The sequence below is a fragment of the Equus przewalskii genome, chromosome 22, assembly GCF_037783145.1.
Source record: "Equus przewalskii isolate Varuska chromosome 22, EquPr2, whole genome shotgun sequence".
NCBI classification, from domain to species: Eukaryota; Metazoa; Chordata; class Mammalia; order Perissodactyla; family Equidae; genus Equus; species Equus przewalskii.
This window is the reverse complement of record NC_091852.1, coordinates 18,660,419-18,685,708: the sequence shown is the minus strand read 5'-3', so window position 1 is coordinate 18,685,708 and position 25,290 is coordinate 18,660,419. Positions and strand designations below refer to the sequence as shown.

At 44.9% G+C, this 25,290-nt stretch overlaps 1 long non-coding RNA gene across 2 annotated transcripts in view; it reads left to right on the top strand.

Moving 5' to 3' along the window:
• The window catches only part of LOC103563677 (uncharacterized), a 67,644-nt gene extending 51,552 nt beyond the window's left edge, over positions 1-16,092 (top strand). The window contains exons 9-11 of one of the 2 annotated variants that reach the window (XR_011531697.1): positions 5,742-5,806; positions 11,486-11,634; positions 13,224-16,092. This is a non-coding gene — a long non-coding RNA (uncharacterized lncRNA). Of the gene's footprint in view, positions 1-5,741; positions 5,807-6,177; positions 6,599-11,485; positions 11,635-13,223 lie in introns of those variants that run through there. The other variant, XR_011531698.1, reaches the window with a different exon arrangement.
• The last annotated feature ends 9,198 nt before the right edge of the window (positions 16,093-25,290 follow it).

Sequence of the window (25,290 nt, the reverse complement as noted above, 5' to 3'; positions counted from 1 at the left end):
GAAACCCTGGGCCACCAAAGCAGAGCGTGCAAACTTAACTACTTGGCCACGGCGTCGGCCCTAGGGCTATTGCTTTTAACACCCAGCTTCTGTTCACCTTCTAGAAAACGCCTGAATTTTGAGGGGTCATCCTCTGATGTACTAGTTCATGTTGTATGAGCAGGGCTGACCTCCCCACCTTGAATGGAGTGGGCGTGTGACAGAGGCCTGGCCAGTGAGAGATCTGCATTCCCCTGGTCACAGATATAGGTTCAGAGATGGGTACATCATTCTGGCTAGGCCAATGGCAGTCAGCCCTAGGTTCTTGCTAGAACTATCTGGGGATGCCAAGCCGGTGGAACGTGAGCTAGGATCTTCTGGAAATTATTATTGCCTCCACTGGAGAAGGCCTGTCTGAAGATGAAGCCAACATGAAGGAAATCAGAGTTGAGGGTTGGAAAGCAACTGATTCTGGATAACATCTTTTGAGCATTTAGATCCCTGAAGTCAATAAATTCTCTATTTGCTTAGGTCGTTCTCTGTTGAGATTCTGTAACCTGCAACTAAAAGAGTTCTAAATATTGCAGTGCATCCTTCATCATCCATGCTCTATGAGCCTCTGCAAGTGAATAACAGATCAAAGAACAGTCCTCTGGCATCTGGCCTGAAACTCCTTCCCCGACCCTAACTAGCCTCGACTGATTCCCAGCTCAGGTTGGGTTGAGCATCAGATTACAGTGAGTCAACGAGTTTCGCATAGCTCTGGTGACAGAGGAGCACAGCCTTTTCCCACAGCTCCTTGCCTGGAGCTGGCATCCTCCAACTGCTCAGTGTATACCTGGAGCTTCTGTGCTCGCTCCTATGGGTCCTGTGGTGCAAATAGTTGGTTTTGCCTCTCTGCAAATGATAAAAATTATTCCTCTATCATTTGATATGATAAGCATATCTCTAAATTAAACAGGATCCTCATATTGAGCCAGAGTGATGGTAATGTCCCATAAGCTTATAGTGGGCTTATAAACTGTAAGTGGTGGTGACAAAGTGACAATAGAGAAAGGAAAACTTAGAGTAATCATTTTAATAAGGGCTATGGGAGGGTGGTGGCTACTGCATATGTATTTTATCTGTTCTCTGATAAATTCCTATAAATCAATCAATCCTTCAATCAATTGGCATATATTAATAGTACCGACTAGAATTAGACATCAAATTTTTTTAGTTGTCTTGCACAGACCTAAGCCAGAGGTTGCTTAATAAATATTTTAGTGATTAATAATGGTTTGCAGCCTTGATGTTATTTAGAGATATGATCGAACAGATAGAGAACAAATTCTTGGTTCCCAAGACTGTGCTCATCTCCACTCCTGGGTCAAAGAACCACCAAGTATTCCTGAGCTGTGGTAGTGGTGTTGGTAGGAATAGTTTCCTTTCCTCCAACATTTAGCCTCTGATTCTTGCAATATTGCAGTTCCAAAAGTCAGAAGCTGGGGAAGACTTCAAAATGCTTTTAACAGGACAGGTTATGCCTTGAACTAAATCACTGCCTCACCTTAAATGTCCCTAGGCTGCCACAGCTGGCTTCCTGTGCCTGCGTTTAGTCTCGGGCTAAGGCCACATGGACACACCCTTGGCTCAGGCCCAAGTTGGATCTTCTGCATCTGAAGGTGTCCCTCTTACTTAAGCCCTTTTGGCTGGTGAATATTTGGAACATTTTGGGTGCCCCTTCTGACCTCTTTTAGTTAAATCCCTCTGTAGTAAATCATACTAGAAAAATGTCAGTGACCTTCTGCTAACGAGTCCTATAAACAGCTCCTGTTAGAGGCGCTTTCAGAAGTAAGACCGGCCGCTCGTCTGCATGCGAGATGGGTGGGCAATGGGCGATCTTACAAGAGAGTATGATTTCATTAGAACCTGTGAGGAGCAGGACTTTTCATTCAGCTAGTTCCTATTAAAGCTCAGAATCCTTTTTGAGGCAGAACAACACCTTCCCTCACCCAAATATCCCAGGAATCATTAGACTTTAAAGATCCAGTAACAGTTTTATTTTCCTATTGTCAAGATGGGAAACATTTAACTCACCTCCCTTCCTTCCCTGAGGTTGGGTAGCCATTGGTTTTAGGGCGACTCCAAGGCAATGGTTCTCCTGGTCAGTGGTTCTCTCCCTCGGGGGCACACTGTAATCTCCTGGAGATTTTAAAGATCGTTGATGCCTGGGGCCTAGAGAGTCTGAATTATGTGGTCTGGGGTGCATCTCGGCATCAGGATTGAAAAGCTTTCCCAGATATTCATAATGTGCTGTAGTTGTGTGATCTGACGAGGGCCAGAAGAAAAAAAAGGCTAAACCCAGCCTTTGTTTATGAAGGTTATCATTACCCAGAATTTACTTTTTATATACCACAGAATATGACTTTCTAATAAAGAAATTTGGAAAAATCTTTTGTTTGTGTTTTGATTGTAATCGAGGAGAGTAAAAGTCTTCACCTTGCCTGTTCCAAAGGATTGTTGTGGAGCCTAAATGAGACTAAGCGGTAGTTGGGGGTGGGGGGTGGGGGTGGGGGGTGGCCAGTGCTTTGTGAACCAGGATTTGCAGCCTCACACGCCCCGAGGCGGGTGGGAGGGGTAGTCCGGGTGGGGTCAGGCAGGTAAGTGCTGGAGGAGGTAGCAGGATACAGGACAACAAAGAGCTGTAGGTGTGGGGTGAGGCAGGTGTCCTGTCTCAAGGGAGGACACTGGCCCAGCTCTGGCTGACTGTTGCCAAATAAGTCTGCACCTAATGTTGCCAGAACTTTTTCTTTTAAAGATTTTATTTTTATTTGTTTTTTTATTTTTCATTTTTCCTTCTTCTCCCCAAAGCCTCCCAGTACATAGTTGTATATTTTTAGTTGTCGGTCCTTCTAGTTGTGGCATGTGGGATGCTGCCTCAGCATGGCTTGATGAGCAGTGCTAGGTCCGTGCCCAGGATCTGAACTGGCAAAACCCTGGGGCGCCAAAATAGAGCGTGTGAACTTAACCACTGGGCCACCGGGAGGGCCCCCAGAACTTTTTTTTTAGGAGAAGACACACGTTAGAATTTTTATGCAGAATTTCTCAATTTTAAAAACACTGAGTGCCAAAAAGCACATTTGGGAACTAAACCCATGGATCATTGTTTTATGAACTCTAAAACTGTGAAGGGATGGGAACCTGTTTAAAATCAGATTTTTTGTTTGTTTGTTTTAGTAAATCATTCCATTTCAGCAACTTACTTTTATTCTCATTGTCATACAGATTGACTCTCTCCTCTTAGGTTGCTTTGCTAGAGGAAGAAGAGTTCTCTATGCTCAGAGGCAGTAGACAACTTGTTAGTTTGTTCTTTGGGAGTTTCCTAAGCTTTAAGGAGTTGGCATGCCAGGTGGGGAAGATGGCTTGGGAAGGAGTTCTGAGCTGAAAAGAACCTTGCCTGCTATACTATGTGGTTTTGAGCAGTCTAGCTACCTCTGAGCCAAGCGGGCTGGGCCGGGGTCAGGGTCTGTGGGGTGGGCGAAGAGGCAGAAGGGAAGAAAGGAGTGTCCTGGATGAATACAGGTGTTGACAGAGTTCCTGGTGCACAATGGTCCTGCTTATGCCCAGCGAGTGGTATTAAGAGAGGGACAAGGTAGAGAGTACTCAAGGTCAGACGTAAGAGGGAACCAAGAGGAGAGCGGAATTTCGTCATAGGAGAAGGAGGTGCTGAGAGTTAGATTTGAGTAAGGCTGATTTGTCCTCATGCTTTGAGAAGCTGCTGGATTTTTGGATGAAATTTTGGCTGTGGAACCAGTGGATATTCCTGCTTTGCTGCTCCCTCATTCTTGTTTCTTTAGAGCGTTCCAAAAAAGAAGAAATATCACAGGGAAAGGAGAAAGCTGTTGTTTGGACATAAATGTCCTCAACAGAGACCAGGAAGGATAAGGGAAGCTACTAAAACATACAGGATGCTAAACCAGTTTATGCTGAACTGGGCTGCACCATGCTAAACGTTTTCTCCACACTTTCTTTGAAAGTCTCCTTAGTTCCTTCCCGTCCTCATTCTACAAGACGGCATGTAATGCCCTTTCAAGTGTGGAGAAACTGCAGAATTCTTCAAACAAAAAACCAAGAAACACCAAAAGATTGCAAAAGCAATTTCTTCAAATTTAAGACATCTTAGCATCTCAATATCTAGAAATAAATAGAAAACAGAGAAGAGAACTATTGCAAATCCTTTTGTGAAGTAAATGTAGAATGTGTAGTCCCACCTAAGTATATATGTTTTGTGGATCTGAGTTTGGGTTTTCCGTCTTCCTCTTTTTTTTTTAATGGTGTTTAATCTCAACTTATCTCCTTTTTTTTGTTTTTGTTTTTTTTCTTGGCTGGGAAAGATTCAGTCTGAGCTAACACCTGTTGCCAATCTTCCTCTCTCTTTTTTTCTCTCTCCCTAAAGCCCCAGTACATACTTGTATCTTCTGGTTATAGGTCCTTCTACTTCTTCTATGTGAGCCACTGCCACAGCATGGCTACTGACAGACGGGTGGTGTGGTTGCACATCTGGGAACTGAACTCAGGCTGCCAAAGTGGAGTGAGCTGAAATTTAACCACTAGGCCATCAGGGCTGGCTCAGTTTGGGTTTTCTTAAAGTGGGACATATCTGTGTCTTAAGAAGACCTCTCCCCTAAGGTGAAGTAACTTTGAAATCAATGAACATGAGCAATTATCACCATCATCCATTTCCCCTTCCTCCCCGTACTATCTACATGGGTTTCCCGTTTTGTGTTGGGAGTTGAATAGAATCATAGCAAGTTAGATTAGAAAGGGAGTGTTGATATCCTCGATTCTGTCCTCTTCAATTTGCAAATGAGGACACTGAGACTCAAAGAGTTAGAGGGAAATGTCCGGCGTCACAAGGTCAAGTAGTTGCTATAATGACATTCTTGATCTTACCCAACATCTAGGCCCTAGTTTATTCCTCTCAACATAATTCCAGTTTTGGGATCTATCCTTCTCCAGTGTGACTCAGGGATACCCAATGTGACACCATTTCCAGCTCCAGGGTAGATCCTGGTTAATCCAAGCCAATTAATGCATGGCATTCTCCTGGCAACTGCTATTAAGCCAATAGTGAGTATATGACCTATGGTGGCCCAGTCCCTACTGAAGGAGGGGACTTGTGTCCCATGCTTGGGGGAGAAGACTCTTTCTCTTTCCTGCATGTAGCCTCTATCACCATTGGGAGCCATCCTTTCATGCTTAGGGGTCTATCTGATGCAGGTGTCCAGGCCCAATTAGAACACAGCTCCATCTCCACTAAGTGAAATGTACTTCTCATTATACCATACAATTGCCTCACAATTGCCAGCAGGCTAGGCTATACCCCTGGCATCAGGGCAAAGGGAACATTTCCAACTTTTCTAGGCTGCTGAGTAGCCATAGATGGCACTGAGGGAATTTCCGTGGGTCAGTCTCTGGCGATTGAATCTTGTGCTGGTCCCCAGTGCTGTGAATTGCATTGCCTGTATTCGTGTAGGGCTAATGAGACAGAAGAGAAGGAAACTACCTGAACTAGCCAAGATATTTTAGTTACAAGTGACAGATGATGCAATGCAACATGCCTAAATAATAAAAGGAATATATTGGTTTAAGTAAATAAAAAGTACTTGGGTGTGTGACCCAATCTACAGGCTCAAATGATGTCATTAGGATCCTGCCTCTAGTCACTTCTTAGCTGTCCTATTAACCACATTGGCTTTATTTATTCTCACATTTCACAGGAGGGCAAGATGGCAGCCGACAACTCCAGACACTTTCTACCCTGCTCAAGACCAATGGGAAAGAGGTGGGCCTCTCTCCTGTCTCAGGTGATGCAAATGTCTTAAAAGATGTGGTATCTGATGTTGGGTACAACCCTTCACTCCTCAAGCTGAAGCTCTGGGTTTTGAGCTCCCTCCTGATTGTGGGTCGCTGTGCAGGTGTCAGGTTTATGGCGAGATTGTGTCTTGGCTTTGTCCTATATGCTTTGATGTCGCTTCTCCCCTCTTAGCCTGATGTGAAGGGGTCACTCTGCCAGTTTTTAGGTTTTTTCCAGAGGAAATTGTTCCATATATACCCGCATTTGGTGTGTCTGTGGGAGGAGGTGAGTTCAGTATCTTCCTAATTCACCATCTTGCACCAGAACCCCTATGCAAATCTCTTCTTGCCTCTCATCAGCTCTGATTGGGTCACAAGCCCATTCCTGAACCAATCACGATGGCAGTGCTCCGAATGGCCAGGAGGCCTGAGGTGCGTGTCTCGCCCTGAACTGAAGGATGTCGACTGAGAATGGCAGCAGATCCCCAGAGGAAAATCACTGTTGTTACCCAGGAGACCGGCGAATATGTCCCGGCTGTCCAACTGGATACCTAGAAGCTTTTCTAAATGTGTAGATTTTTTTGGTTTATATTGTGCAAAGAGCAGAGAATTTGAAATCAGAAAGCTGAGATTTCAGTCCTGGCTCTCTCAGTCTCAGCTCCATAATTGTTAATGGGACAGAAGACTTTTATTTAATTGGATCCCGGTGTTGTTCTGAGGCTTGAATGAGATCCTGCATAGGAAAGTATGTTTTAAAATATTAAGGGCTAAACCAAAATGAGGGATTGTTGTTGTTTTGTTACTATTATTGTCTTTTCTGAATTTCTCCCACTCATGCTCTGATTATGATGCAAAGCTCTTTCAGGCCAGACACGAAGAGTAAATGCATCATTAGCAACTAGAAAGAATTTGGCAAGGGTTGCTGTAAGCATATATAGCATCTCTGTGAGAATCAGAAATAGACTCCCCCCTCCACCTTTGGGTGGTGCAGTTCCCAGGGAACATGGCTTGGCAAGAGAATAGCATCTTCGTGCAAAGAAACAGTCACCCCTTCCTCTGTGTAGACACTCCTACATGCTAGGTTGCATGGCTTGGTGAGTGGAAAGGATGCTGGATTTCAACTGTCACTGCCCCTTTAGCAGTGGGGGTGGGCAGGCAGGGGTGAGGGGTTGTTCTGTGCAGTGCACAACCCGCACAGCTGTACTCAGTGGCCCTGACTTTGGTGATGAACCATTGAGCAGGTTGAACTCTGGAAGCCTGACTCCTCATTTTTCTGTCAAAATTCATCTAACCCTTTAAGACCATTTATCACTTTCCCCCTTTCTGAGCATTTTCCCTTCATCCTGAAGGCAGCAGCCTGTGCTGTCTCTTTTAGTTAACTACCCATTAGCGATCCAGGTTCTGCTGGCTTTTCAGATGCTCACCGCGTACTGTTCCAACTGCAAGGAAGAGAATCCTTCCTTTTTACTCATCCTGAGGAGCGAAGCAGCAGAGGGCAGCTAACCCTTTACAATGAATGCAGCATGTCAGTTGACCACAGTTGGCTGTTCCTGGAAAATCAGAGGCTGAGTTCTCTGAAATGCCCAGGAAGAAGGGATGAAAAGCACAGGTAGCTTCACCTAGATGGACCACCACTATTTGCTGTTCTCCTGGCAACAGCAAATCTGGAAAGAAATTATTTGAACACGATCCAGCCAGCCTCCAGAAAGCCAGGGATTCAATGCAGTAGCTTCGTGTTGCTGAGCCTGGAAGCCTTCCTATTCTTAATAGATTATCCTTCTCGTGCAACAGATGGATAGTTAGAGCCAATAGGTGTGTGCAATGTTGTTGAGCTGTGACCATGTTGCCCCTTTCACTTCATCCTTGGTATCTTCCGGGGCACCTGAAATGACAGTGACTTTTCTACACGATGTGAGGCAGGATTAACTGGTCTCCATGATGCCAGTGGTGTGGTTTAGGGGAGCTGGGTCTCAGTTTAAAGCATGCTCAGATCTCTTTTTCCTAGAAAGCACCTCTGCTTGACACTGCTGTTCTTACCTCTTCCCTCTTCTTCTTTACCCAGAAAATAGCCTGCCGCCTTAGCTGCCATTTCCTCCCTGTCTCCTTGCTCATCTACTTCCTCCTTCCTCCAAGTTAGGGATTTCTCCATCTGTCCCTCTCTCCCCACAGATCCATTCTCTGCCCTTCTCTGCCCCTCCTGGGCTCCCTTGCCCTCAGGTTTCTGGTAGGTTCACCCAATGGGAGGCACAGCAGGAGACTGGAAGATGCAAGGGCTGTGAGATGAGATGTTGGCTACGTCTCACCCTCCATCGCAGCCTCAGCCTCACCCAGCTCCTGGTGGAAGGGGTTCCTCTATGTCTCCAGTGTCATTACTCCCTCTCTTGCCCCTTCAGGGAGAGGGATGGAAACAGCTTCCTGTGACCGTCAGTCACCGGGTGCCTCATCATCTCCAGGTGTTTCTCGCTGCCTTAATCCTGTCCACACCTTATCTAGTCTGTTCATTAAATTCTTTTGAGTGTCCATCTATTTCCTGCTGGGATGCTAACTGATGCAGCCTTCATCCTCACTTCTCTTCTAGAAGAATCTCCTGGATGGTCACCAGGGACACTCAGGAAAACTCCTAGGCTTTCTTCTCCTTAGCCACTTGCGCCCAGGTTACTTCCTCCTCTTTACCTTCCTCTCTCCTTTAGTCTCCTAGATATAATTCCATCCTCCTTTCTTTCTATCTTTCTACTCATTCTCTGACAAGAACTACCACAGTTGTTTCTTAAGTGGTCCGCTTATTTCCCCTTCATCCTGCCCCATCTGGAATATCACCCACAAAAAAATAATCTTCTTCAAACACCTAGAACCAATTTATGGAGCAGTCTCACTCAGGAGAGGGAGCTTCTGGATACCCTCCATTTGTCCCTCTTGATTAATCCTCCATCCTTCTCCATCACTCTGAGCCCTGGGAGATGGACCTCCATGGAAGTATCGAAGGGCTCCTTTGCCCCTAGCTTCCTGTTGGGTTCAGCCACTTAGGAAGTACTGGTAGGAAACCAGAGGCAGGAGGAAGATGAGGTTGAGGTATTTATCTCCTAGGCTGCCTCCCAGAAGGGCAGAGGATCGGCAGTGGCTGTGTTTCCCTTGCAGAGACCACAGCCCCTGTCAGGTGGTCAGGCGGCCCTCCCTACCACTACAGCTACTTGCTCCCTTTCAGAGCTCGGATTGATAGCAGCTCTCTACTGCTGCTGGCCTTACCCTGCCCACCACTTTGAAAACTGCCCTGTCCTATTAAACTCTCCTAAAGGACCTGCATTTGAGGGTGCCATCTGCTTCCTGCTGGGACCCTGACTGGTCCCGGGGCCCCGATCACTGCTTTCTGTGAAGTTCTGTAGCCTCTCCCTTTCCTATCACTTCGGGAGCTCTCATTGCATCCTGGTCATTCCAATTTATTACAACTTAGTCCAGTCAAGTTAGAATTTTAATCTCACCTCTGATTTAATTCTCATCTCTTCTCCTCCCCTCAAGGACAGGGACCTGGGGAGGAAGGCATGGTGCACTCTTTCACTTCCTGATCCCCGAGCCCGGCAGCTCCTGTGTGTTGGAGGGAGGAAGAGGAAAAGGGAAAGGGACAAATCTCTCTTTTCATAACTAGCTTCTGAGAGAGTTTTGTCTTCTTGTCTGCTAGTGTCTCTGGCCAACACTAAGGGGCCACCGAGGCTGTCTGTGGGGCAAGAGTCCAAATGCTGAGCTTCCAGGATGGGCTAGGTTATGATATGATAACAAACCACCCCCAAATTTAAATAACTTCGATCAGTAAAGGCTTCCTTTTCTTTCGTGCTACATGTCCACGGCACATCAGCAGCTCTGTTCACCAGATCACTCAGGGACTCAGGCTGATGACACAACCCCTAACTCCAACATTGTCAGACTCTACCGGGCGACAGGAGCTTGCAGAAGATCTTGCGTCAGGACTGAAATGGTGCAGCCAGCAGTGACTTATACTTGCATTTCATTGGCTAGAACTAGTCACGTGACCCCACCCAACCGGAAATGGGCCAGGAAGTACCATCTTACCATGTGCGCGGAGCCGGTACTCTGAAATATTTGGGAACAGTACTGATGACTGGGGTGATCAGATGATTTGGAAACTGTGATGACCACATGCATGAGTCCCTCAGAAGATTCAGCATGGTCTAGTTCTCTGGCAAGGGAGATCAGACCCCACTCTGAAGACCACTGTCCCACCGGCCTCACATACTGGAAGTGTACACTTTATGACTTCTTGCTTCTGAATCTTGGCTCCTCGCAGGCAGCCCCTGGGAGGATGACTGACAAGACAGCTGAAGCCCAGCTGCTATTTCTTCAAGAAAATTGTTGCAGTCAAATACACTTAATGTGAAATTTACGAATTCAATCATTTTGAAGTATATAATTTGGTGGTATTTATTATATTCACAGTGTTGTACCATCACTACTATCTGGTTCCAGAACATTTTTATCACCCAAAAAGGAAGCCGCATATCCATCAAGTAGTTACTCCCTATTTCCCTCCTCCTTCCAGCCGCTGACAACCACAAATCTGCTTTCTGACTATGAATTTGCCTATTCTGGGTATTTCATATAAATGGAACCACACAATATGCGGCCTTCTGTGTCTTTAAGCACAGCTGCTTTTCGAGGTGTCCGCATGACCCATGAGCAGCTCACAGAATGTTGTGTACCAAATGGTGGCGGTGCAGGTGCCCCACAGATGCCTGCTTTCACCACCTGCTGTCACTCTGATTTCCTTTTTCTGGCTCAGAGGGAGAGTAGCACCCTGCCGCCTAAGCAGGGAATGGACTGCCCGCCTCTCCTTCTTTCAAGGCCTCAGTCTCTGTAGGTGACTCTCTGTGGGAATCCCTCCCTCACACCGGTGGGGGGTGGGGGGTGGGAAGGGGAAGAAGGCTCGTCCCTGTGCACGGAGGAGGAGAAGCCACTGTACCCCCCCAATCTCTCCCGATTCCCACCCGCCCCAGCAGAAGTCCTTCCAGTGCTTGAGGTCAGAGTGATGATAGTGGAACCACAAGGGGTTCCAAGACATGGGGAAGTGTGCCACAAGGGGTTCCAAGACATGGGGAAGTGTGGCCTCTGGCCCCATTCCCCCCCTCTCCCCCGCCCCCGCCGTGTTCTTTACAATCTGTGTTATTTAGCTGCTGTGTTTTCAGCTTTGGGCCTGAGGGCCAAATCTGCAGCAACAAGAAAGGTCCTATTTGATATCTTACACACCTTTTTGATTAATGTTCCTCCCTCACTCAACAACTTCCCACGTCTCTCTGTTATGAATGGATAAATTCCAAACTCTTGACTTGGCATTCAAGGCCCTCTACCAATGGGTCCAACTTGGCTTTCGAGCTTTCTCTCTTAGCGTCCCCAGCACGAAGTCTCTGTTCCTTTCAGGCTGGCCTGCTCACTCGCTGCCCCCACAATGGCCTTGTTCCGTTTGGGTTGGAGTCCTTCACTCTTCCCTTCCCACCTGGGGTGTGCTTTCTCTTCTCTGGCCTGTGCAGCTCTTTCCCATCGTCTCTCAGCTTTCCTGGGCACCCAGCCTCTCTGTGCTCTGCAGCCTGGGCTGTGCCCTCAGGCACCTCTCCTGCTGCCTTGTGTGGCTAGTGACCCCCTCACAGGTGTCCTTCTGTGCCAGGGCAGCCTGAGTTGCTGAATGAACACTGCAGCCTGCGTGGAGGCTGACCCGCCCGTCCCCTCACCCCTGTGACCTCAGGAAGGGAAACTGGCAGAGCTACGCTGAAGGGGATTAGCCAAGGCCACAGAACCCAAATCTTCTCCTGATTGGTGAGTGGGGTGTTAGGAATGTGTGAAGGAGGTGACTCTGCCTAGCTCAGCCATCTTCCAGGGACACCTCCCTGGTCACATTGGGATTGGGGCTCATAAATTTTCTGCTTGGGGTTCTTTCGCGTAGACCCGAAAGTACATTCTGTTGTGATCAGGTTTAGGTAGAGGGGTGAGAAAAAGGGAGAGGAGGGAGGGAGCAAGAAAGGCAGATTGGGGAGGATAGATGAGACAGAAACAGAGAGAAAAAAGGCAAGTCAATGTGGGGGAGATGGGGAGGGGGAGGGGAATTAGATTTAGAGACCCCCAAATCTTAAGTGAGAAGAACAGGATTGCTCTCATCTTCCGAAGGGAGGAAACCCTGCTGAGTGGCTCTCACTATTCCATCCTTTCTCTGCTCCCGCACCAGGACCTACCATCTGCCTGCGAGTTATCCTCAAGCTGCCTGCCTTCATGGGTCAGAAGCAGCCCCAGCCCAGAGTGTGTTCCTCCCTGGCAGTCTCCTCTCTGCCGTGCTGGCTTTGTTTTTGTCTTTCTAGTTGAGTCTCTTTCAGTGGGAGGGGCTGACTCGTGCCTTGGAGGAATTATTCGGAGCGCTGGAGAAATGCCCGGAGGGACAGAGCTATGGCCACATCCCCAGGGCAGCCTGACCTTTCTCAGGATGGCCTAGAGCCACCCTGAGACCAGAAGTTTCCCTCAGCCATGCAGACACCTGGAAGTGGGCATGCCCAGTGCCTGCTGCCCCAGACCCTGCAGGGGCTGCGTGTATTCCTTTTCCTTTTAGGGCCCCCTGAATCAGGCCAGGCTGGCAGCATTCTGTTTCTAGGCACTCTGACTTTTACAAATCCCTTGCCCCACTAAAAGTGAAGGCAGAGGCTGCAGGCACCAGATATTGTCAAGAAAGTCCGTGACCCTCAGGCTGTGGTAGGGCCTGCCACTTGGCTGGCATTCAGGTAAGGGTGGCCCGCTGTCCTTTTCGCTTCTCTCTGTATTATCTCTGCCCTCATTCCCATTCAGGAAGACTTCTCTCCGGGGCTACTGAAGCAGCTCTCCAAGAAGCTCCTTGCCTCAAATGTCCCCTCCAGTGCATTCTATGTGTGGCTGCTGGATCCATTTTGCTCAAGGCCATCTCTTATCTTGTCATTTCTCCACTCAAAAACCATCAGTGGCTCCCATTGACCAGGGAATAAATAGTTAATTTCTGCAGAGTTTCTGTGCTTACTCCAGGGAGTAGAACCCCATAAGCTCTGCCACCCTTCCCTGGGGGCAGACGTGAGAGCTGGGGAGAAGAGAGGGACAGTATGCTGGGGACCCTATGACCTGCCCATGTCCCATTCCCGGCTCCGGGGGGGGGGGGGGGTGCCGCTTGGAGTGTTGGTCCTGGGATGATCCTACTTTTTAGCCAAGTATCCTTTATTCTTGGGGTTCCCACTTTTCACAGGCTTTCCATCAAGCCCTCTAACAGTATTTACTTCTATGATCTAGAAAAGGGAGGTTCTAGATGACTCTCCAAGTTTGCAGATAACAATAAGCTGGCGATGCTGGTTCTAGGCACGTATGCTATCACATCTCTCCTCCCTCACCCATGGCAGGTGTGACTAATCCACTTTTGCTCAAAAAGCCCAGCTGAGGCCTCAAAAAACCTTTTCAACACTGCTCCAGGCGGCCACCACCATTCAATTGAATTTGGCAAGTGAGTTGAAGTCTGTTATTCCTACACCCAGCTCTTCCAGGGAGTGAAGCTGTAAACCCTGGCAAGATTGGCTACAAGAAGCCGTGGACGGGCCACTGAAGTGGATCCACAAGTGGCAGGGGGCTCATGATTGTGGGATAATTCTATTTTGAGATTTAACAAAGTGTTTGTCCTCATTTTCTTGTACCCCTAGCCCTTCCCTGAATTCAGGCTAAAGATACTCTGCTTTTATTCTCTCGGTGAATGAATGACTTGGCAAAAATGCAGAGAGAAAACTGAGACTCTAAACAGACTGTTGAAACTCCGGTAGAGATGGAAATTCGAGGCAAAAAGAAAAGCTTTTGAGGTTCAAAAGCTTAAGTTTTGGAGTTTCAAAAGCACGGCTCCTAAGGGAACTCAGGGCATAGAGGATGTATGATGAGTAGGAAAAAGAATGAAAACAGGCAAAGTTGGGGCGTAGCTATCCTAGAGAGGAAGTCGGAGCGGGGAGGGGAAACGCTGGGGAGAAGTGGGCCTTTGGGAAGGATTCCTGAGCCCTGCATGTCCCTGCGCCAAGGCTGGGTGAGGAACGATGGTGCCCCAGGTCAGATTGGGAAACTGAGACCAGAAGGGATGTGTGCCTCTCTTTCCTGGGGTAAGCCCAAGAAAGTGCCCAGCATGGTGTGGAATATGAAGGCGCTCAGACAAACTCTCTGAGTTTCTTGAAACCCAGGGTAGTGTGAGAACGGCAGACAGGATCCCGTGCTTCTGCGAGTGGCATGGATGAGGCATAGGAAGACGGTGGACATGAGGAGGGACCAGAACAACATGGCAGAGGACAGTGAGGGTGGGGACCCCTCCGGGATACCAGCATGGTAGATGATGACACGGGGGACCCCGTGACCCTTTCCCCTGACATCTTGGGAGCCTTGAGGATAAGAATCTACAGGGATTCTGAATTTACCAAGATTTAATTTTGCAATTGAGCAAAATGGGAGCTGAAAAGGGAACTTAAGTTTAATCACAGAAAAGGAGAGAAAGTTGTATTTTGGGCACATTGTAGCTGACATTTGTATGCATTATGTGTAGAAAAACTTTCCCCAAACCATAATTATGAGGTGACATTTTCTGCCTCTTGATTGTGGCCTGGGATTTGTATTGGTGGCCTCTTTTAGGGGGCATCCAGCTCACAGCAAGGGTCCCTGGTGTCTGGCATTTTGGATGTGGATCTGGCCACTGCACTTCAAGAAGGACTTACTGTTTCGGAGAAGATTCAGGGATGGGCAGTCCTGAGAGGAGCAGGGAAGTTGGTGGGGACGGTGCTGACACGCAGTACAGCTGTGTGATTATGACGGTGGCCTAGAATGCACATCCCTGATAGGAGATTTAATCAGAGTGGCAAAGCTGAGGGCTGGGCCCCATGGATTGTTCGTGAAGTCCTGGAAAACTGTAGATATACAAATTAGGTCAACTAATAGGATTGGAGAGAGAAAAAGATATTATGGCTCACAGAAGATAATATATCTCTGGGCCTGTTAACCCTGTAACAGTATGCAGGTTGGAAATACAAATATTTTAAGAAGGGGTTAGTTTAGGGTTTCTTAACCTTGGCATTATTGGCATTTTGAGTCAGGCACTTCCTTGTTGTGGAGTAGGAGGCTGTCCTGTGGATTGTAGGATGTTGAGCCCCATCCCCGGCCTCTACCCACTAAATGACAGAAGCATCCAGACTCCTGCCCTACCCCGGCTGTGACAACCAGTAATGTGTTCAGATATTACCATGTGTCCCCTGGGGGGCAAAATCACCCCCAACTGAGAACATTGCATTAGTTTAATGTTCCCAAAGGGTGGATCATGGAATAGAGCTCATGCCAAAAATTGGAGTCTGTAGTAAGTGAGCATAGAAATACTGAGTTAAAACAAACTAAACAGAGCATTTTATTTGCAGGACTTCTCAGGCCTGCACTAAGCCCGTGGACATGTTAAGTCTCCAGGAGGGAACGTGTGAGATGAGCATGCGCTGAATACACTCTGGGCATTCCTGTGTTAGATATGTTCACAGACAGTAAAACGTGAGGGTACATAATAACAAACATGATATTAGTTCTCTACAGATGAAGTGTCTGCCAAATAGGTTGTGTTTTTTCCTTATCCCTGTTCTCCAAAGTAGATATCATTATTCCTTCTCATAGGAGAAAGAACCAGGACTCAGAGAATTAAAATATTTGTCCATGGCCACACAGCCAACAGATGGGGAGACAAAGCAGGTTTAGATTCTCAGTTCCACGTTCTTAACAGGGCTACATGCTGCCTCATGAGCACAGCCCTAAGCTTCTGGAATTGATGTCGTGTCAGAGTCACGGTACATCCTCACTCTCAGGAACGCTGACTCTCATATTTAGAGTTCTCTTGAGAGTCTTTGTCTGCTGGGTCCACATTTACAGGGGCAAATGGAAGACTTGATGGAAACACATTGGCAATCTTCAGCACGATGAAGTCTCTTTTGATTACAATTCTTAAGTAAAACTATTTTTCCTTCCTGAAAATGAAAATTATATAACTGTGTTGTTTTGTTTTTTCCTTGGTTGCCAGGAAGCTCAGATCCAAAATTTCCATCTTGTCTGACAGTTTTGTGCCCTTTCCCTTTGCTTCTATTTTTAATTATTGTATGTACTTTTATACGGTTTGTATGCTGCTGCAAACGCTTGGGAGATAAGAGGGAATATGTAAATGCATATAATTAATAAATGGAAACTTTCCAAAATATTCTCCCCTTAAAAAAAACCCCACAATGCTTGAAAGTGGTTCTTCATCTGATTTTATTTCCTAATCATGTTGAAATGCCCAGGTGTGGATGGCAGCCAGGAGAGGTTACACTTGGGTGAAAGATAAGTAGCCATCTATATGAGATGATTTATTATTTCTTTTAATTAATTAAATTAAACTGATATTTATGTAGTGTTTTAGGTTTACAAAGCCTTTGCATAAACATTATCTTGTTTGATCTTGTCAGCTGGCCTCTCTGAGAGCTCCAGCAGGTATCATTAATTACTATTCTGACTTGACTGCTGATGAATAAACTCAGGCTCATATATTTTAGGTGACTTATTTTTGCTTTCCAATGTTATTGGCCCAGACTAGCTAGTGGAAGAGTTTAGAGGTCAATCTGGGTCTTTTGCCTCCAAATGGGATATTGGACCTGAGCAGGAGTGACAATCTGTGGTGCATGCCACATCCTCTCCCTCCTGTCCCTCCCTGCAACATACTCCAGGATCCCAGAGGTGGCGGTAGCAGCCCTAATTGAGCTAAGCTGTCTTTTCCCGTTGAGCTCAACCATAGCCAGAGTCCTCAACACAGGACCCCAGACATACATCACCAGTGACATGACGCAAGATATCCCAGGACCAGACATTTTTTGGAATTCTGTTAAACTCAAAGATTCCTGAATTGTATGATTGTATACTAGATTTAGAAACCTGAGATCATCAAACGTGATGGATTTTGTCTGTAGCGTCTGTGCGGCAATTTTAAAAGTAGCAATGTATTGGTCTGCTCAGGCTGCCATCAGAAAATACCATAGACTGGGTGGCTTAAAGAGCGGAAATGCATTTCTCACAGCTCTGGAGGCTGGAAGTCCCCGCTCAAGGGTTGGCCACTTCGGTTGCTGGTGAGAGCCCTCTTCCTGGCTTGCACACAGGCCACCTTCTTGCTGTCTTCACGTGGCCTCTCTTCAGTGTATGTGTGTGGAGAGAGAGAGAGAGATCTCCTTTTCTCATAACGCCACAGTCCTATGAGATTAGGGCCTCACCTTTATGACCTCATTTAACCTTAGTTACCTCCACAAAGCCCTATTTCCAAATACAGTCACACTGGAGGTTAGGGCTTGAACACATGAATTTTGTGTGTGCGTGTGTGTGTGTGTGTGCGCGTGTGTGTGGACACAATTTAGTCCATAGCAAGCAGATATGTCATTTAGGGGTAATTTTTATTCCCAAGGTTCATTCCAGTTTGGCTGGTGCTGACTTTTAAATCAGCCATTACTAATGGACTAAAAATAGCGTACACAAAACACCTAGAGCAAATATTTTACCTTATAAAAAATCTGGTTGCTTCAGCTATACTGCACTGAACTCCTTTCTTAGCGATATTTGGAATCCTGCACTCACAGTAACTGCAAATCTTGCTCTAGGTCCAAGATTTTAACACGGGCCGACACTGCAGGAGAGTACATATAGACAGCTATTTGGGAAGAGGGAAAAGTGTCTCCTTTTAGCTTTTGAGAATGGCTCAAGCCGAACCCCGTTCTCTGTCCTCATGGACACCATGCTCTCAGGATTTCTGGTGTAAAAAAATCATTACTTTCTCTATAGTCTTGCGTTTTGTCTGGATTGCAGTGTAAATTAAGAGCAATTAAAATCAATGTCCCGCCCATTGCCTGGTATTGCTTATGATAAATTTGCTTCCTTTGCTATGTGGTCATAGATGATGTACAATCTCTCTGTATCATCACTGATGTACTAGAAGATGGTGAAATAACAGCCTAGTATTCTTCATCTAAGGATTGTTCGTTATTTAAGACCATGTGCATGTTCTTTTTGATCTCCTTTCCTTAACCTCATGTGAATATGCTAGAAAAAGGCCAAATGATAAAGCAATCTTTGGACCATTGATCGACAATCATGGATCATCCTTGCTTCCAGTCTCTCTCTCTTTCAAGCCTAAGGGACCCTGAGCCTTGCACGATAAGGCCACAAATGGAACTAAATTATGCTGGGCAAAAATAACTTCTTTTACTGAGAATTTCCCAGGAGTTTTGATATTTTTGACTCTTGCTCTCTAAATATGGAAAAGATTGAGACACCATGAAAAGCAGGGGAGCTGTTCTGCTTTTTTTAGTCCTTCTTTTAAGAAATCGTTCCATCTCTTTAATGCTATGTTCACAATATATCAGAAATCCCCTCCCTGTAGAAAAATCACAGCCCTCTGCCTGGTAACAGTTTCTGGAGATGTTCTCTAAGCTTCCATTTTTATATACAGAATAAAGCTCCATGAATTATAATTTATGTTTTCTAGTGGTCTGAATGTTGTCCAATATTGGGAAATGATGGAAATGGACATTTCAGAGCATCTTTCATCTTGAAGGCATCAAACCCCCTTAGACTTCATCTCTTCTTCTCTGTCTCCCATTTAAGACAGGCTCATGGTATTATCCAAATTTAGTGGGTGGTCATGGAACATGGTGGAAAGTATGTGTGTACCAGGGCCTTCTTAGGGAAGACTAGACACGATCAGGAACTTCGGTTAATGGGGTTTAGTTTAAGGCTGTGATTGTGGAAGTCAAGAAGAGGTGGAGCATCCTGAGCAGTTCCATGGTTCAGCTTCACTGAAAATGAATGCGTTATTCAGCCATCTGTAGGACTTTAGAGGTTTAGTAGTTCGACAGCAGCATCTCTCCAAGAGCAGCCTGGTACCTGAAGTACTCCTGACTCTGAATCACACCTTGTACCATTTAATGTGTTTCTCTGTCCTTTGTGGTACACACAAATTGGTAGTTAGTGTTAGAGGTTTGGTTACATTCTTCTTCTGTTTTTTTCCTCAGACTTCTGAGTTGGTGTATTTTTGTCTCGTTATCTCTCCTTTACGATTGGGAGCAGCCATTGATATTCATTGTCTGGATACATTCATTCATTTGGGTCACAAACTAGTAGTATTCTGATTTTATCATTCTTTATTTATTTACTGAAACACATCTATGAAGAGAAACTTTCTCATGTCAACTGGTTCATTGCCTTGACATACAGTTCCCTTGGAAAGCAGAATAAATGCTTGATTCTGTCCTTCTATTTATTAGTTTTCAAGATAATGAGTTGGTTCTCTAGCATCCCCCAAAAGTAATTAATGATGATGTTTAAAAAACTTCATATTCACTATGAATATATAGATATAAACCCTTTGGCTGTGTTTTCAATCTACTGCAGTTTTTATCTTCATTGATGGCCAAATCTTCCCATTTTTGAACAACAGGTTGGTTTCTAAGACTTTGTATGATCCTAGTAATCTTTGGCAGCTTCCTTGCTTTCAAGTATGGCAAGATGTTCCATGTTCATCTTGTACATTTTTGGCTTCTGACCTAGCACCAGCCCTCTCTCTAAGTTGACATGGTTCCTTTCAGTGGAAAATGAGATTTAGACACCATTATCCAGGTGCCAGAGGAGCTCTTTGATACTAATTTGGTTATTGTTTCTAAGTGTTTTTTCTTTTTTTTTTTTTGAGGAAGATTAGCCCTGAGCTAACATCTGCTGCCAATCCTCCTCTTTTTGCTGAGGAAGACTGACCCTGAGCTAACATCCATGCCCATCTTCCTCTACTTTATATGTGGAACGCCTACCACAGCATGGCATGCTGAGCGGTGCCATGTCCGCACCCAGGATCCAAACCTGCGAACCCTGGGCCACTGAAGCGGAACATGCACACTTAACTGCTGTGCCACTGGGCCAGCCCCTCTAAGAGTTTTTAGGAGAGAGAGCTACAGAATTTTTATTTATTTTTTTTAAAGATAAAATACATCAAGCATTCGAAAGGAAACTTTGAACTTAAATTCAGTTCTACAGCATTTTAATTTAAGTTTATCAGCCTTATGTCTGTATCTGTTCTCTCCCATGTTAAAAATTGTGATTTCCAATGATACATTGTAACTATTAAATTGCTTTATTCCACATACACACACACCAGTCTCAAAATAACAGTACCAACAACCACAACCAATAATATAATTACTAAAAATAGTTAAAAAAATTCTTTTGGCAGTTCTATATCATAAAGTGATTTGAAATAGGTCATCTTTGTGTGGTTTTGCCACCAACTGGACACACAGGTTTGTTTGCTTTATTTTGCTTCTGACTTTTAGGATTGTTTTTGTATTAAATTAACTTTGTTATAATTATGCAAAATATTAAATACTTCCAAAGTTAAATCTACAAAAGTAAGTATATTCAAAGAAGTCCAGCCCTTTCCCTGTTCCTTCTACCTATTTCTTCGTCTATCTAGAGGTAACTTTAATAAAAAAAAGTGTAATGTATTATTCTATTTAAAAAATATAAACAAGTATGCATATATCTACCTGTATTTCCCTGCTTCTTAGATAAATGATCTTGTACCATACATACCTTTTTCCCTCCTTGCTTTTTTTGTACTTAACAATCTGTCTTGAAGATCACTCCTGAGTAGCATATAGAGATGTTCTGCATTCCTCAAAGGGCGTATTTTTAGCTGTGTTCATGCACTAACCAGATCTTAACAGTCTTCAGGATCACACAGGGAAAAATAAGACCCTTTTAGAAGAACTTCTCATACACTGTTGGTGGAAATATCTATTGTTGAAACCACTTTGAAAGGCAATTTGCCAAATCTAGAAAAGATAAAAGTGTGTTTGCCACAGCCCAGCAATTCTCTTTCTAGAGAAACTCTTAATCTTGAAGGCGTACAATATCACTCATAATAGTGGGAATTAGGGGCCTGCCAGGTGGCGCAGCATTTAAGTGCACACGTTCCAGTTTGGTGGCCCGGGGTTCACTGGTTCAGATCCCAGGTGTGGCCATGGCACCACTTGGCAAGCCATGTGGTGGTACATGTCCCACATAGAAGGTAGAGGAAGGTGGGCACGGATGTTAGCTCAGGGCCAGTCTTCCTCAGCAAAAAGAGGAAGATTGGCAGCAGATGTTAGCTCAGGGCTAATCTTCCTCAGGAAAAAAAAAGTGGGAATTAAAAAAACCCTAAGTGTTCATCAAAAAAAGAACAGCTAAATTAAATTGTGCTATATTTAAGTGATAGAATACTATACAGTAAGGAAAAGGAATGAATTAGATCAATATATAACAACATTGATATCAAAAACATAATATTAAATAAAAACCAGATTGCAGAATGAATACAGTAACATCATTTATGTAAACTTAAAATCTATAAAACGGTACTGTACCTTATGTATAACTACATAAATAGAGAGTAACAGTATTAAAACATGAACAAAAGTCTTTTTTCTATGCGCTTTCTGTGGCAGGAACAGAGCTGTGATTTGTAAATTGAAGTGTTTTTATAGTGTCTTTTTCTGCTTAGTGTTCTGCCTTACCTTTCAACTTTCCCCTAGGATTTACGATTGATTGATTGATTGATATTTCCACTTTAACTCATTCTTGCCAAAGGATACCAAGAAAAAAGTATCGACCATGCTGAGTAACAATGCACCCAGGGGGACCAGGGAGGGGGCAGCGTGGTAGTTGGAGTAAGAGAGAACCCCAAGGCCATAATTATTTGGTGATCTCTGCAATTTTTCCAGATGGAAGAATACTCTTGTGTAAACATGTCGGATCTGTCAAAAGTACACGAAACCAGCTCCTTGCAAGTGTGAAATATCAGTTACAGTGCCACATGTTCTGTGACAGTGCAAAGTGCAAATTTTCATCATCGTAGAAGAGAAAAACAAAGAAAGACTGAGCCCTAGGCAGCGCTAGGCAGGAGCCACAGGCTTTCGGCTTGGGAGAAACAGTCTTCCGCCACCTGAAGTGAGCTATTGGGTCACAGGACACAAACTGGGAGCCCCCAGATGTTTTTGTTGGAATTGTTATAGAAAATTTTTTTGTTGAATTTTTATAGAAAAATACGAAAAAATGCGTTATTCAAAAATGTGTAAACATTTAGGTATTGGGGGATTTTGCATTAAAAAAAAATCCAGATTTCTTGATTCTCTTGAAAGATCAGAAGATTTGGCACCACTGGGCTCACTGTACAGCAATGGTAGGTAGCGGTTACCTGGTGGAGCTGCTCCCTTTAGGTGGAGAGTGTGCTCTCCTGCCAACCACGGTCTGCACCTAACAGGGCCTCTGTGTTACCTGCCTGATTATCAGATTGGTAATGCCTAGTTTAGGGCCAGACAATGGTATTTGTATTTCTCTCCCTGACTCCCTTTCTTCCCTCTAAACATTTCAGTCCTGTGTTTCCAAATATATTCAAATTGGAACTTGGAGGACTTGCAAGTCAAGGCTGCTAGGGGCCCAGCATCCTTCCTCAGGTCTTTGTTTTATGTAGGGGTTAGGCAGGGTGTTTCAATTAAAATTACAGTCAGAAAGTCCTTAAAACCCTGCTGCCTCAGTGGCAGGAATATGGCCTTAGTACTCATTCTTGGTCCTACATGGCTGGGAAAGATGGCTAAGTAGGAATAGTAGAGTGCACGAGGCAGTCAAAAACGATTTTCACAATTCTGAATGCAGACCACACTCTATTATGTGTAACACTCACAGCAACAATTCCCAAAGAACTAAGTCTAATTAAGAATTCCTGCTCATTATCTAGTGAGAAAATAGATTGGAATGAGTCCCAGACCCCATCCATGCCTTTGGCGTGGGGGTGGGAGGGGGAAGGCTCTCCCAGGCAGGATGAGGAGAAAGAGAGACCCTACAGCAGGTTCAAATAGGTCACTCAGTCAAAAGGACTCCTTTCTACATGGCAACCTCTCAGAAGGCTTCCTGTTCAACACCGTAGGCGGAGCGGATTCAGACGAGTCAGTGCGCATTGAAAGGCTCAGCTATAGTAGACGTTGCTGGACTAAGCAGAACACCTATAACCACAGATGGAATTTCCCCATAAAGAGAGCACGTGCATGATGTGAATCCAGGGATGTCGAGAAAGGATGAGACAACAATATCCACCGCCACCAAAAGTTTTCAGAATTTACTTTCCATTTCTACTTCCTCACCTGCTCGGTAGCCCACCACGAGAGAGCCATTCTTTCATATTCAGGCACTATCCCTAGGCGTTATCTCCTTTTATATAAACATCTTTGGGAGAAGCTTTAAAAAAGCTTTTTAAAAAAATGTTTACAGTCTGTGCCAGGCTCTGTCTTACGCGTGAATTCGTGCCCAAGGTCACGTAGCTGGTAAGTGGTCACCAGGATTGGAGCTCCTCTAACTCCAAGTTCATTGCTCCATATGGTGATTTTCAATGTATGATCCTGGGACAACTGGGGGTCCTGGAGACCCTTGCAATGAATCCGAAAATTCAGATCTATTTTCATAGTGATACTAGCACAGCATTTGCCTCTTTTACTCTCATTCTCTCATGAATGCGTGGTGGAGTTTTCCAGAGGCCACATGACATGGGATTTCACAACGAATCAAATGCAGAAGCAGGTTTAAGAATCATCCAGCTGTCTCCTATTAAGCCAGACACTAAAGAGGTTTGCAAACATAAAACAATGCCATTCTTCTAATGTTTTTGCTTGTTTGTTTGCTTTGGAGGTCTTTGAAGTCTTCAGTAATTTTGAAGAGTGGAAAGCATCCCGAGATCAAACTATTTGAGAATCACTCTTCTGCGGCACAGCTAGCCTGGTGCCCAGCCCTCTTTATCTGAGCGTGAGCTGAATTCCTTTTTCTCTGAGATAGCTAGTTAAGAGAGGCACTGGGTGTGGAGTGGGGTGGGGAGAAAGGGAGTCTCTGCCCATGGAGGATGCAGCCTTAGATAATAGATAATAATACATATAGCAGTAATTAAAGATAAAATTGCAGAGTTTGTAAATATTTGCTTAATAAAAAATTAAGGTAGATTTTGCATTATCTCCTATCATAAGGCCACTCTACTCATTTGAGTTCTGATGTGCTTTCTTGAGTGGGACTACTGCTAGCACAGAATGGCTTAGCCCAGGGAGTATGTCATCACAGCAGATCAGAGAGGCAAAGAGCCTTGACAGTAGATAGCTCAGTAAGGTTCTTTTCAGCTCAAAATCTCTAGAGGTCTAACACAGTGTTTGGTGCCTATCCTGTTGACACGTGTCCTCTCCTAAGAGGGGAGACCTGCTTGGAAGGAGGATCAAGAGTTATCAGACTTTCCAGCCACGCAGACCTGGGATTATTTCTCAACTCTGTCACCTGATATTTGTATGTCCTTGAGCAAGAGATATAATCTCTCTGTAAAAGGGGCTAATAATGCCCACTTTATAGGGCTGCTGTAGCTGTTCAGAGAGAAAACATATATCAAACTGGCTGGCTTATAGCCAGCACGCAATAAATATCGGCCTTCTGCTATTTTCTAAAAGTGGGCAAGTAGAGAACTGAAAGACACAACATGAAATCCTTGTCTTTTTAGGGTGCCTCTTGGTGACAGGGAGGGCTGCCTCAGGGGAGTGAGGTGCCAGCATTTAGATGCTGAATAGGAGGGGAAGCGATTTGGTAATTCTCTATCCTGAAGCTGAGCCTGACTGGAGATGCCATGTTGGTGGCCTTTTCCTTCCTGGTGGGTACATGGAATGTCTCCTCATTCATACCTGCTCCCCTGGGTCCCACTTCCTGGGAGACATAATGGATGAACCACAGCCAGCAAAGACTTCACTCCCCATTTATCATCTTCTGGCTTGCTTAGTGAGGCCATTTGTTTTCCAACAGGTGAGCTAGATGAGATGGATTACATGTTGTCAAAATAGTAAGTAATGGGATGTTGTGGCCATTCTTTTGTGATGTGGAAGTGGGAAACATTTAAGCGTTTCAACTTAGCTTAACAGCAAGCTCAGGAAATGGATATTTATGATTCCCAATCCTCCCTCTCGTGTTTTACTTATTGACTTTAAAATGACCACAAAAAGTGCCTTATTTAGGTTTTTAAAACTATTTTCTAGGCACAAAAATATTTGGAAAAGATAAAGTAGACCCTGACTAGAATTAAACATTATTTTCCAATAGTTTCTACACGCAAATATGGTAGGCATAGATCTGAGAAGACGTCAGGATTCATTGGTTAGTTTGTTTCATCAAATGAGTTTCAGTGAAGAGCTACTCTCTGGCAGCCCAGAGCTGCAAGAGCTACGGAACTCCAAACGCATGATTTGCATATACTCTGAGAGGCGGGGGAGTGGAAAAAGCATAGGCCTCTGAGTCTGAGAGGTCTGGGTTTGAATTTGGGCTACATCACTTACTAGGTGTGTGATCTTGGAAATAGCTTTT